The sequence below is a fragment of the Falco punctatus genome (assembly GCF_963210335.1).
Source record: "Falco punctatus genome assembly, chromosome: Z".
NCBI lineage: Eukaryota > Metazoa > Chordata > Aves > Falconiformes > Falconidae > Falco > Falco punctatus.
Window position 1 is genome coordinate 83774624 of NC_137586.1, and position 14378 is coordinate 83789001.

Consider the following 14378-nt stretch of genomic DNA (forward strand, 5'->3'; position numbering starts at 1 on the left):
ACCTCTGGAGATTTGTCTAGTCCAATCCCTCTGTTCAAGTAGGGTCAACCAGAGCAGGTTGCTCAGGATGATCTGCAGTTAGGTTTTGGTTATCTCCAAGGATGGAGACACCACTGTAGGGAACCTGTTCCAGTGTTCAATTACCATAGCCATACATAATTTTTCTTCTGTTTAAATGAAAATAATTAATGTATCATTTGTGCTCATTGCCTCTTGTGCTTTTCCTGCATAGTACTAAAAAATGTCTGGCTCCATCTTCTTTACTCCCTCCCATCATGTATTTATATACATTTATAAGATCCCACTGGCCTCTCTTTTCTCCAGGCTGAAAAGTCCCAGCTCTCTCAGCCTCAACTCACATGTCAGACACACATAATCATCTTTGTGGCCCATCACTGGACTTGCTCCAGTATGGCATTGTCTTTTTTGTACTGGGGAGCCCACAACTGGACACACAGTACTGTAGTTTTGACATATGCTTCCTTAGCAGTATGGTTCAACTGGTGACCAGAAACCTGAATCCACCTGTGGGCTACTTCCACGGGCCTAGCATCTTTCTGTTGGGGAAACTGAATGGCTCACAGGAGCTTAACAACTGTAGTGTTTGTGGCCTCAGAGCCTTCACGATGGCCAGAGTCCAGCTAATGCAACTGTTCCTTCTCATGCCAGCAGGCCAACGTGGCTTCAGGGGGTTATAGCCTGCTTCAAATGACCGCCTTCCCTGCCCCTCAAATGTTGTCCTCCCAGGGTCTTAACAGAAAGATTCTCTCAGAAAATCTGGCCAGTTTTTAGTTTTTTACCCCTTTCAAAAAAGATGTATCATTTTCGATGTAGCTGTTTCGATATGTTCATAGACATCAGGCATCACTGCAGCACCACAAATATTCAGTAACTATTACACCTAGAACACACCTTTTCCTAACAAGAAATACAAAGGGCACAGCACCTCATACGATGTTTGTTATTTTTCAGGATCCGGCCCTGCATCATAACATCATCCTGCCTGCCCATGACATAAATTATCTAGCACTTGAACATAAATTATTTTCAATGGCAGTTAACCCAAGCCCCAGTTACTGTTTGTGCTGTCAGCATGTCAGAAAAGAGGAAACGTGGAAAACTGACACTATAAATGTTTCTGTGACTCTCAAACTCCCCAGTCCAGACGACAGACTGCAAAACTGCAGCAAGGGCACCTAATGAGTGCGTATCTCTCACACACGTTTTCAGGAGAGTTATGTGCTTTAGGAAGTGAGCGGCTGTGAAGGGATACCAGGCTGCCGGCACCTGTGCGGCGCACCTCGCTTTCTTCCTTTCTGTAAACTACCCCGAAGAGCGGCGAGCAGACCCGAACCGACTGTGCCACGCGCGGCCGCAAGGCCAGGCCGCCTCCTCCGTGCCCGCCACGCGCTGCCGAGCCCCCCCCGCCCCGCCGGGCGGGTGCCCCTGGCCCTCGCCCCCTCACGTCCCCCGCCGGGTCCCGCCGACCGGGGCAGGCAGGTGGCGCCCACCGGCAGCACCGTGCGCGGGGGTAAGGCAGCGGCGGGGCCCGGGCGGAGGCGCGGACGGCCCCGTCCCGCCTGAGGCGAGGCGCGGCGAGGCCCGGTGCCAGCCGCGAACGGAGGGAAAGGGGGACGCAGCTCCGAGGACACGGCCCCACAGAAGGGTGCAGGGGAAAGCGGGAGCGAGCAGCCCCACCGCACCGCCCTCCACGTACCGTGCCGCCCTCCTCCTCCTCCTCCTTCTCCCTGCAGCTCCGGGCCGCACACTCGCCCACAGCGCATGCGCGTTGCCGCGGGCCGGGGCCAGCGGGAGGCGCCCTTCGCAGCCGCGCGGGGCGGGAAGCTGTGGCGGGCGGCGCCGGGTGTGGACCGGCTGCCCCCGCCGGCCTCTGGCCTTGCGTAGCCGCTGTGTGAGGCGATGTATGAGTCGGTCGGGCGTGGGCGTTTCCAGCAAGCCTCTGGAAGGGCCCTCCGTTCGCCCAGGGCTGCTGCCCGCCTCCACCTACCGCCCCCAAAAAATATTAGACCGAGATAACGGTAGTTTAGGCTGGCCTTCTTCCAGGAGTTCGGCAGTGCCGGTTTTTATCTCGATGTTTCTAATCGGTTTCGCCAACTTAATTGCCCTTCTTCCCCTACCATGTAGATATATAATGTTACTACTACTCCCTGTCGAAGGTGAGGAGGGGGTAACATGAAGTTAAAATGGCTGGTCACCTAAGCACTGTCGTGTAACACAACATGGGGGTCAGTAGAAGAGTAATCCGAAGTGGTCGGTTATACAGTTGTCTGGATGAAAATGAGGAGAAATGCAGGTCGTCCCCCACAGCGTGGCCCGGAGCTGTTCCCAGGAGATGCCCAGCATATGCCCAGTGCTCATTTTGTGACCCAGCTGTGTTGCCTTTGCAATTGCTCTTAGAACTGAGAATGTGGTAGGTGCACAGAGGCTGCTTTGCTATGCAAATGTTAGAAGAATTATTTTCAAATTTACAAGTCTGTTAAACCCTATATTTCTCAGTGGTAAAGTCTTGTCTGGCATGACTAAGCTATCCAAACCATAGTATCTGCAGAGCGCACTGCATTTCAGTAGACTTAAGTGGAATGTAAAATGTTGGCTTTACCTGTTCAGCTGTAAACCATTATTTTAAAGAGGTTTATGATTGTTGCGTTAAGAGTAAACAAGAGCTATCCCATCAGCTTTTGGAGACCATACTCCTCAGTGGGAACCTCCATATGCAAATGGTGCTTTGCTCTAGCTGGTTGTAATGTGACGTTTTCCAACTGTGCAGTTCCTAATTTGCTTGTGACTTGCTGGGTGTGGAGAGCTCACAGGGGCCAAAACTTTTTGCTGGAATATTCCTGAGATAAATCATTTCTCTTTGTTCTTAAAATTCCATTTTCTGTATTTTGGCTGTTAGCAGCTGCATTCTTCAAATATGTGCCATGATTTGTAATTACAGACGGTTTTCACCACTCTCTGTGAACAATGAAATGTTCCACCCAAGTCTGTAGTTTTCAGCATCGGGTGTATATATAAGCAAAGTTTTGTTTCATGAAGGTATTCTGGAGAATGATTAACTGCATGATGTGCCTTGAACAAATTATGGTACCTCCACAGATTACTGTTTTGACTGCATGTATTATTTTTTAAAGCAGTTGCATAGCTTTGGTGATACCATTGTAACTACAAGTTGTGATGCTATAGTCGTTATTTAGTCATCAGAATTAATTATTTATATTGTTCTCCACTGTTTCTTTTAAATGTTAGGGGTTTAAAATTTGGTAAATAAACACCATTGTTGTCATCCAACACTGAGTTTCGAAGGAAGATTTTTACATTGTGGAGTATATTCTGTAAGTCTTTTTCACTAACAGAAAATGCCTGTGGTATTGAAAAAATGTCACGTTATGTGCATTCCCTTGGAAGCTACAGCTCCTGATTTCTAATTTTAGCTTTGTTACTGCCTCTCTGGATTTTCTTAGGGAAAGAATCATCAGGTTTAAGACATAGCTCATTTAAAAAGTGGGTGATAGACCCCTGATTTTGCATTGAAGTTACCAAAGGAGTCACCATGACTGGTAGTTTCCAGAAAATTAAGCCATAGTTTTCGTATATTCAGATCCATTTACTTTATTTAAAATTGTGAGTACACAGCCCCCATTATAATCAAGGACAAGGACATCCAGGATCTCAACATAGTTGTAATTATTAAAGAGTATAGGCTTTAGCTATACTGCTGGAGTGTCACAAACAAGCAATATTATCTATGGATCTTAAACTGAACATATACAATCTGAAGTAATTAGGTATTATTAAAAATAATAAATTGTTGACCTGAATATCCTCTTTAAGGACTTGCTGGCTTCCTAATGTCAAGCGTCACTAACTCTTTGTGTTGCAGAAGTTAAGATCTAAAATACTTAACTTTGATAAATTGTTAGTATCCATACATTATTGCTAACAGAAATACTATATATATCTCTGTGTAGGGAGGAAACTGTACCTACTAGAGGTGGATTCTAATCTTGGCTCTGCTGTTGACAAACTTGGGATAATAGTTTCAGTTTTCTTTGACCATTTCCCTTTTTGTCTGTCTGCAGAACAGGTCGGATTCACGGTATATTCTTACAGCATCTGGTATCATCTTGGTCATCTCCAGTATTGTTGCCAGGGCATTTCAGTAAGTTGCTCTGAGTGCCAGTTTATCAAGGGAAATGCATTTGCTATAGTTCTAAAATTACTTGACAAGAAGTCCCTTTATGGGGGTTTCTCTCCTTTCTCTTCCTTCTTTTGCCCATACTCTGCATAAATGCCTCAGGTTTCCATCTCGTCTCTGCTATACAAAAGCATTTTAATAGTCCTGCTCCTTGTGTCACTACTTAGATGTTTATATACTTCAAACAAATGCATAATAGGTCATTGGACCAGTTTGTTTTATTCAAAATATTAATATACTATGTAGATTAATATTGTTATCACGTATTGTTGGTTGTTTATACATTATCACATATTGGTTGTTTTTGATATATTATCACATATTGATAATTTTTGAGTGTAAACTACAGTTGTTGTAAGACCTTTGTTGGTTGGGAATTTTAGAACTGAACTAAATAAAGATCATGGATAATAGTCCATCAGCCAGGCAGTGAACTGAATGATCTCTAAAAGGTCTTTTTCATCTCTTTGTTCTGTTTTTTGGTCCCAGGAAACATAGTTTTGACCAAAACCCATTGAACAGTCATGCAGTTCAGGCAACATTCTACTGTCCAAAGAAAAAAGTTAACATTACAGCTCTCAGGCTGATAGAATTAATACAAGGTACTATTGTATTAATGTACTAAATCCAGTTTCACAAATCCTCCTTAGTGTGGTTTGGATCCTGAGCAATTCACAGTAATTCTAATGCTATTCCTTCCACTTTGTTTTTTCATTACTCTTAATTTTCATTTTCAAGGCTGAGCAATGTTGCTAAACAAAAAGAGATGAAAATCTATTATGGCCAGCACCTGGCAGTACCTGGGTCCCAAAGTTTGACAATAAAAGAATATTGCTAAATAAGCCAAATAAGAAATGGTATAGCCAAACTGAAATGCTTGCGAAAATGTCTCATAAGGCTATCAGACAGCATGTTCAAACCCAACATATCATTTGTACGATAACAAATAGTTTCTTCGTTTGCTGTGCTGATATAGTCACAGCATCAAACATACCCTATCTACAGTTTGAGAAGGATTGTATATACAGGCAACCTCAGCAAAAGTTAAATGGTGGATTTCATTCCAGCTGAAGTTGATATTAGCAACTATTCACCATGGCTGATCGCTTAATTCAAATGTCGTAATAATCTGTTATTAAATTAACAGTGCTTATGGAGATTCTGCACAAATAATAAATAATAAGAATTAAAAGTAACGTATTTAACATTCTTTTGCCTTGTTTGTTTAGGAGACTTGATAGTTGAAAATTCCCAGCTAGATCTTGGTAGGTGGAGAGTTACTATTTCAAAATTGTTAACAAACCTTATCTTCCAGTAATCACTGTACTATTACAGTGCTCTTATGAAGTAGACAAGTAGTGTTATTTTCCTTTTGCTGGCAAAAAAGGGGGAATTAATTCAACTGTTGAAGGCTGTGGTGACTGTGTTAGGCTGGCGAATGGAGCTGAATTTTGTAGACGCATGGTCTGTGCCTTCCGCATACCTGCTCTTGGGCCCTGTGATAGTTCTGAGAGAAAGTTCAAAAGGAAACAAACCAAGAGGTATACAAACAGCATTCATTTTTCATGTGTATTTTTATTCCACTCCAGCAGCTACCAACCAGCACTGAAGAGAGTACTAGCATAATGCAGCAATTGTTGCCACCTTCTGTTTTCAGCAATTTTTCCTACTTCTTTCTACTTATTTTATCTAAAAGTTTAATTCTTCTTTCAGGCTTCAAGGTTGGTGTTGGGGTTTTTTTCATTTGTTTTCTCTTTCTGTTACTGCTATTCGTGTTCCGTTCATGAATTTCTTTTGTTTTGTTTTGGTATTTTCCTTATTAAACCAAGACATATGGAAATCAGCTTGAGACAGGCTACATATGAAATACTCAGGTCATTAATATAAAAGATAATAGCAGTTGAAGGCCTAAAAAATTTGTTCCTAAGCAGGGAAATTGGATTTGGGGGATTTTGAGAGTAATGAGGAGGACTAATTGATAAAGAAAGATAAATTTTGAAATCAGATTACAAGTTCATGGTCAAAACAGCATTAAAATATATCTGCAGATGATGGAGCAAAGGTCATTAGAACAGGATTATATGAAAGTACGATAAAAGAATACTATAAGAACCTATAGTAAATATATATAATAGCAGTAAATAAGCAAGTTAGCGTCTGTCTCTCTTGTTTTATTAAACCAGAAAACCTATGCTACCACTGTCCAGTTTGCTAAAATCAGCAAATCAGAAACCAGTTCAAATTGTGATGGTAAAATATTTTTATTCCGGTTGTTAGCTAGATCAGAACTATGATTCATTGTACACATACAAAGTACATAACATAAAGCCTACTGCTAAACTCCAGAGTAAATTGTTCCAGTTATTCATCTGGTATAGGTCTACAGACCCACATATAAAATTAGCAGCTCGTTAATTAACACTGAAGAGAGTGAAGACACACAGATATTGCTGATGGGAAAACAGGATTTTATTCTTGATTCCTACAAAATATTATGAGCCCAAAATTATATAATGTGACATGTAGATCTAGGTTTGGAGTATATTTTCCTTGGATGATAGGTAGAAAGGTCAAGAGGAAAGCTGCCTGGATGAGAAATGACAGGCAAGAGCAGACCAATTATCATCTGCCCTGTGTAGAGGAAAGACTCAGAGTTTAACTTGAAGGTTTATTGTAAAAGTTAAGAACTCTATTATTTAAGGAGAGTGACCAAGTTGAAGAATGAGGGAGAACTTCTTCCTGAATGAAGAATGGCAGATTGTACATTTTTTGGTAAGGTAATTCAACAGCAGAAACTACCCAAAACTGAGGGGAAAAAAAAATAAAAGAAGCTTGCACCTTCCACTATCGTTTTTGCAGAGAAAAATATTATGAAGAAATTGTTCATTTAGAAGTCAAGCAAGAATAAATACAAGTAGAAGCAGACATCACATGATGTTACTGATCATTAGTCAAAATTGCAGGTGAATTCCTGTTATTATGAGGCAGATACTTTTGAACAAATGAATAGTGACAAGAATTCAAATTCCACCAAAATGCATAGAACATTACTTTAAAAAAAATGTTGGTTTTTAGTTAATCTGGTAGAAGTCTTAACACAAATCTAACACCAATCCATATTTATTAAGATACTCTGTTTGGGCACCTCTTTCTGACCAATCTGACCAACATGCAGCTACCAAGGAGTTGTTGTATGGGAGAGGGCAAAAGTGTGACCTGCTTAGTGGATGAGGGAAAGGCTGTGGATGTTGTCTACCTAGACTTTATTAAAGCCTTTGACACTGCTTCCCACAGCATTCTGCTGGAGAAACTGGCTGTTTGTGGCTCGGATGGGTGTACTTTTTGCTCAGTGAATAACTGTATGGATGGCTGGACCCAAAGAGTGTTGGTGAATGGAGTTACATCCAGTTGGCAGCCAGTCACAAGCGGTGTCCCCAGGGCTCAGTACTGGGGCCAGTCCTGTTCAATATCTTTACCAATGATCCGGGCAAGGGGACCGAGTGCACCCTCAGTCAGTTTGCAGACAACACCAAGCTCGGCTGGAGTGTTGATCTGCTTGAGGGCAGGAGGCTCTGCTGAGGGACCTGGGCAGGCTGTGCTGACGGGCTGAGGCCAATTGTATGAGATTCCAGAAGAAGTGCTGGGTCCTGCACTGGGATCACAACAAGCCAAGGCAACGCTAGCATTGGGTAAGAGTGGCTGGAAATCTGCCTGGCCTGGCCTCAAGATGCACCAGTGAAGGTTCAGATTGGATATTAGGAAAAATGTCTTCACCAAAAGGGTGGTCAAGCACTGGAACAGGCTGTGCAGGGAGGTGGTTGAGTCACCATCCCTAGAGATATTTAAAAGCTGTGTAGATGTGGCACTTAGGGACACAGTTTAGTGGTGGATTTGGCAGTGCTACATTAATGGTTGGACTTGATCTTAAAGGTCTTTCCCAACCTAAATGATTCTATGATTCTATGACAGGATCAAGAGCTGATCTTGTCTATCATGGCAAATTCCTGACTGCAGGTGTGCACCCTCATCCAAGGGGTATATACCAGTAACTCTTTTGCAGTTCATTCTTAACAAGTTCTGTTGTTAGTTCTGTGCAAGGCAAAATATACTCTGAACCCTGCCTGCAATTTGGATCAGGGTATTAGTCTTATCTGCACTGATGCTGCAGCTAAGTGAAAGAAAGGCAAGCACCTTTCCTCATTTCAGGAGACAAACTTTCCTTTATGGTCACTCAGTGGCTGAAATAATCCCTTCGAGGCTTTTTTCCAATCCATGCTATACCTTTTTCTTGCCATGGAACCCCCTCTGAGCATTTAATGTACAGCCAACAAGATCATGCCTGTTAAAAAGTGTTTATGTATAGTTCAGCGCATTCTATATCCCAGCAAGTTTGACTTCATGTATGTTATTCGTGTCACAGCATTGTATGCACACAACATCCTGCACACTAGGGATTTATATGATCTACATATTTGATTTCAGAATTTCTGGGGATCGTCATAGGTGTCTTTCCAGGAATTAGTTTGTTTCTTGGTTTTTATTTTGCTTTGCAAAACTGTATTTATCCCCTTGCAGCTGCAAAAGAGGAAATAAATGGCTTTCAGAGACAAACGCTTTTGTAGCTGAATGAGGTCCCAGATAGCTCTGGAGATATGAAGGGTGTGCAGATGCACCCAGTTTGTCCTTAAAAAGTTACGCCAGTCAAAAGCACAATGCACTCTAGCTCAGTAAAGTCTTGATGGATGCCAAGGATGGTGTTTTGAACAGCAATGTGGGAAATACGGTAAGGCCTGTGACACCAAGTAATGAACCCTAGTGCTTAAGCTCATAGTCAAACTCCTTCCCAGTAGCATGTTACCCATGGAGTATTACTACTCCCAGTTACTTTTGTAACAACTAATTTCTCTTATTAAAGACCATGACATCCTTCCCTAACTACACAGGTCCCAAAAGGAAAACCAGTTATATATGTAGCAGTGAAACAGTGGAACTAGAGTGTGCATCTGGGTGACTGAAGACACACAGGTGCTGTGAAAATCACTTCTGATATCAGCCTAGGTAAAAAGTTGTGGACATGACTCTAGACCTCTATACCCTAAAAAACATTCACTAGGCTCTGAACATGGACCTACATTACTGAAATTAAACTGGTTTGTGCTGTCAGAAAGTACGCCTGTTAACACTACTGTAAGTTTATGAACGGATTGGAGATACTTCACCAAGTAGTTTACAAGTTTACTTGGAAAAAATGTTATTAAGTATCTCTCAAGTGCAGGTGCATAGCCTAGTGATGATCTTTCTGTTACCAGTTCAATGTAACTTTTCAAAGTATAAGCTAAATGGCTGAAGAAACAAAGTAATCTAAACCACTGAACTGAACTGTAATATGCAACAGAGAAAGCGGTAGCTGCAGCCAGGTGCAGTGAGAATTGTTTGCCGCCTGGCGAGCCCCCTATCTGCCTTTCCTGATACCTGTTACGCCTGTTGCGCTGGGCCAAGCAGAAGGTCAAGTGTGTTGGCCTCTCTCCATGCCAAGGCTGAAGGTGTCCACAGGATTTCCAAACCCAGTAAGTACAGCTGTGTACAGCAAGGAATGGGATGGGTTTGCACTGGCACAGCCCTTGCACTAACCACCGTAGACCTGGTAGTCAATAAAATCCGCTGTGGATGCACTGGGTGACTACACAGTTCTCCTTCAGGCCTCTTGTGCCTGAAGTTAAGGCTTTCAAAAGTTTTATTACTCTCTGCTGTTCCTAATAGAGCAACTATGGATGGCAAGGAGCAGACCGAAGAAGTGCCTGGGCTCGCTTTCTTCCCTGAAATGACCTCTGCTGCTGCTGTTACCAGAGGCAGACTAGTCGGCTACGTGAGCCCTTCATCTCACCAACCAGGCTGTCTCTTAGGGTTTTACTTTCTGTTGCCAATTCCTTTCCATAGCTGCCAAGTCCGCCTCCTGTATTCCTCACTTGGTATTGTTTCTCAAACACATTGTCAGTTGTTGGTTCTTATTTTCTGAACAGCTGGACTGTTCACCACTTGTTCAACCTTCCAAATGGTATAGTCACCTATTCTTATTTTGAAGTGCCTGTCACAGAAATGGGGGGATGGTGGGGGGGGGTGGGGGGGTGGGGGGGGGGGGGGGGGTGGAAGAGTGTTTATCTAGTTTGATGTAAAGCGCTGGAGAAAAGCCCCATACTTTATTGTCATCATCAATGTAACATCATGGCCTCTAACTCAGTATTTTTACTATACCTCTTTCTTCCGTTTGTGAGAAATCTAGCACGTGAATAGCCTCAGCATGGTAAGAATGTTCTAAAATTACATTTATTTTATTATACTCCTATGATCACACATGATGTGTGATCCTAACACATCATCTTTTATGGTCATGAGTCCTGTATTCCAAACTTACTGCCAAAATTACAAATGTACTGATTGCTTCAGAATGCAAGACAAAACCGCCATTTCCCCCAGTGATGGAGTTTTCATCAGGATATGCAAATGAGATTTTTAGAGGCCCAGTGGAAGAAAAGGCTATCAATGGAGAGTTCAGGAGTCAGTCTGCTAAGTTTGTTTCTTCATCAATTCTAACTGACAAAGGAAATTCTTGTTCCCTGAAAAATATACGTCAGTTGCTAAGACTGGAAAAAATCAGAAGCCATCCTGATAAAAGTAAGCCCTGAGCAATTGACTGTTAGCATGTGCTAAAATACCATCTCTATACTAAACCTCATAAAATTATCTGTTGACTAATGTAAGCTAATATATGACACTCATGCTTTTGTTTATCCTTATTTGGACAAGGCCAAAGGCCACTTTGAATTGAATTGCTTGAATTACATAGTCCAGAAATTTACCAGACCTTCAAAATTAAAATCACCCATTGAATTACTGAGGTATTACCAAATCCAGTTTGTAATTTTTTTTCTCCCCAGAAAAAACTGTACATTTATTCAGATATAGTTGAACTGGCAGAATGGCTGCATAAAATTATTGTGTATATCAAGTAAGATGATACTTTGTATGACGTGGGAATAATTTCCTGACCCTGAAACTGCTGATGATTGCCACCACAGAAATGAGCGCAAAAAAAAGGGGTCCAGTCCTTCAAACCACTGTCACCAGAATTTCAAAATAAGTTATCTTGCAATCTTGGCACACTTTTTTTCCTCCTAATACTCACCTTGGAATTTCTTACTTCTTGCCTGTGATTCCCAAATGCACTGACTGAGGTGACCAAATTTACCTTGGTATAAGAGGCTGCAACTCTACTTCATTCGCTGAAGTTCTATTTACTCATAACACAGTCACACTGCACTAAAATATTTCACGCAGGGAAGGTGTAGAGGTTATGCAAACCATTTCCAGTCCTGAGCTTCTCATTCTGCTTTAGTCATGTGCAGCATTTTCATAAGGGAAATAATACAGTAAGAGTCAAAGAAAGTCAGGAAGACACGGGGATGAAGAGCAGGCTGGACAGGCTGGACTGATGGGCCAAGGCCAACTGATGAGGTTCAACAAGGCCGAGTGCCGGGCCCCGCCCGCGGGTCACACCAGCCCCAGGCAGCGCTGCAGGCCTGGGCCGGGGGGCTGGGCAGGGCCGGGGGAAAAGGGCCTGGGGGGGCTGGGCAGCAGCCTGGGGGGGCTGGGCGTGAGCCCCCGGCGTGCCCAGGGGGCCGAGGCGGCCAGCAGCGCCCTGGCCGGTGTCAGCAGCAGCGTGGCCAGCAGGGCCAGGCAGTGCCCGTCCCCCTGCGCGGGGCACTGGTGCGGCCGCCCCTCGGGCCCTGGGCTCAGGGCTGGGCCCCTCGCCACAAGGAGGACTCTGAGGTGCCGGAGCATGTCCAAAGAGGGCAATGAAGCTGGTAAAGAGAGCAAACCCTGTGAGGAGCAGCTGAGGGAACCGGGGCTGTTTAGGCTGGAGAAAAGGAAGCTCAGGGGAGACCTTATCACTCCCCACAGCTGCTGGACAGGAGGCTGTAGCGAGGCGGGTGACAGTCTCTTGTCCCAAGTAACAAGCAACAGGACAAAAGGAAATGTCCTCAAGTTGTGTCATGAGAGGTTTAGATTGGATATTAGGAAAAAAACTCCTCACCAAAAGGGTGGTCAAGCAGTGGAACAGGCTGCCCAGGGAGACAGTTGAGTCACCACCCCTGGAGGTGTTTAAAAACCATGTAGATGTGGCACTTAGGGACATGGGTCAGTGGTGGACTTGGCAGTGTTGTGTTAATGGTTGGACTTGATGGTCTTGTCCAGCCTAAATGGTTATATGATCTATTCCATGATTCTATGACTGTGACTGAAATGGGATTGATTTATTTAATAACACTGTGAAATAACACACTTTAGCTTCACCAGCTCATCAGTGTCAGCTCCCCTAATTTGTACACAGTATTGAAAGCTTCTTAACATAGCAATGAAATCCATGGGCCAAATTCACCTCCGATGTAACTCTGCTGAAGTCGATGAAGGTATGTCAGAATTAATTTAGTCCAGCCATTACTCTCCATTATCTGGAGTCGTGGTGTGTTGAATGACGAATGACAAACCCAGATAACACAGGTACTGTGGCGCATGGCTGAAATCACCCGTGTGACCGTGCTGGGATATAACTGAGATCCAGTGCAGCCACCCCAGGCCCAGAACTGGAGGTGAAATGACTTCTGCTGAACTTCTCAGGTATCTTTTGTATGGTGCTCCAAACCCCTGCAGACCAGGTACATGTTGCAGAGCTAGTGCATCCATCCCGAGCACAGAGCAGCACAGTGCAATGGTGCAGGAATCAGGTTCCCGCTGGCCGGATTTACCAGCTACATTTCAGTGTCAGCTGGATAGGTCCACACAGAATCAGAAAAGCAACTGCATCCCCATGTTCCGTGTGGCTGGAGGACAATGCTGAGATTTATGGCTGGATCTGCACAGAGCTGACGTGGATTTAGTGGGGGGGTAGTGATGGTGTGTGTGTGTGTGTTAGCTGATATATAGCTAAAATATAGCTTATAAGCATTTAGCTTACATATAGCTCTATACCAAAATGGGCCACATCTGGCACATATTGTCTACAGATAATTGAGAGTTAACTGGATATGACTCAAACTAAATCATGTTTAAGAGACAGATTTCTTTTCCTAGGAATTTTCACAAAAACAGCCAAATTCAAGAAGCAAAGCCAAAATAAGATGTAAATTTAAATTGTAGATCCCTAATGTACAATGTATACATACTGTACGGGATTTGTAATTTAGAGGGCAGAGAGGTAGTAATTTCGTGTCTAACAATAGTGGAATGCACCCCCAAGCACCAATTCAAATGAGACCCACCCAGCAGAACTGGAGTGCTGTGTTTTCCCAGCCCTGTTTCTTTTGTTTGCCATCCAGAAGGCTTACACAAATTCAGGTCACTTTCTGTTTAATCCCCTTTATCACCGCACTTTGTAACTTTTCCTGGCCCCTTACCTGCTCACAGTGAAACAACATGGCTTTATGGGTGGACACATTTTGTTTACATAAAAATAATTTTCATGTACCTTTTCAATAGCCGTTAAAAATGTTGTCTGTCTGGTAGATATCTTCCCTTTTTTTTAGAAAAATGTTTTGACACAGAGGCAGCTGAAAGCGGTGGTTAGTGCCCTGGGAGATGACAGCTCTTTGCAGGTATCCAGAAGTTGAGAAACAGCTGCTGTACCCTGTTTTATCAACTGGAGAATTACTGGGGGATAATGATGAGGGTGGTGTCATCCATTCTTAGCTCACATCTGCCTCCATCTCTGCCACTACCACTCTCTGTTACCTTTGGCAAGTTACTTGCTTCTTGCTGTTACCTTCATCTAACAGTGGAACGAGGATGAGAATGATAATGTAATCGTTGTTTGGAAGATTAACTCAACAGTACTTTAGGCCCTTTCAGACACTCAAGTGAAAACATGGGTGTATAGAAAATCAAAGCATAATTATTATTAAAATGTACATTATCGTTCAGAGTAAAAGGGTATCGAAGGCAGGATGATAAAATAACCAGACCACTGGAACTGAAGGATTTTGAGACATGATATTAAGTAAAAAGCAGAATACTTAATTGAGCTTGGGGAGGGTTTTCCTACCAAACAATGTTTATTTTCTTAATGATTTTTTTTCCTGTGTCAGTATCTGAAACAAGATGCAAGATG

At 43.1% G+C, this 14378-nt stretch overlaps 1 protein-coding gene across 3 annotated transcripts in view; it reads right to left on the reverse strand.

The window, feature by feature from the left end:
• ATG10 (autophagy related 10) overlaps nt 1-10330 on the reverse strand; it is a 99199-nt gene extending 88869 nt beyond the window's left edge. Inside the window, exon 1 of one of the 3 annotated variants that reach the window (XM_080372577.1) lies at nt 1718-10330. The gene's annotated coding sequence lies outside the window, so the exon portion shown is untranslated. The remainder of the gene's footprint in view (nt 1-1717) is intronic. The other 2 variants (XM_080372576.1, XM_080372575.1) reach the window with 2 other exon arrangements.
• Nucleotides 10331-14378: the final 4048 nt, after the last annotated feature.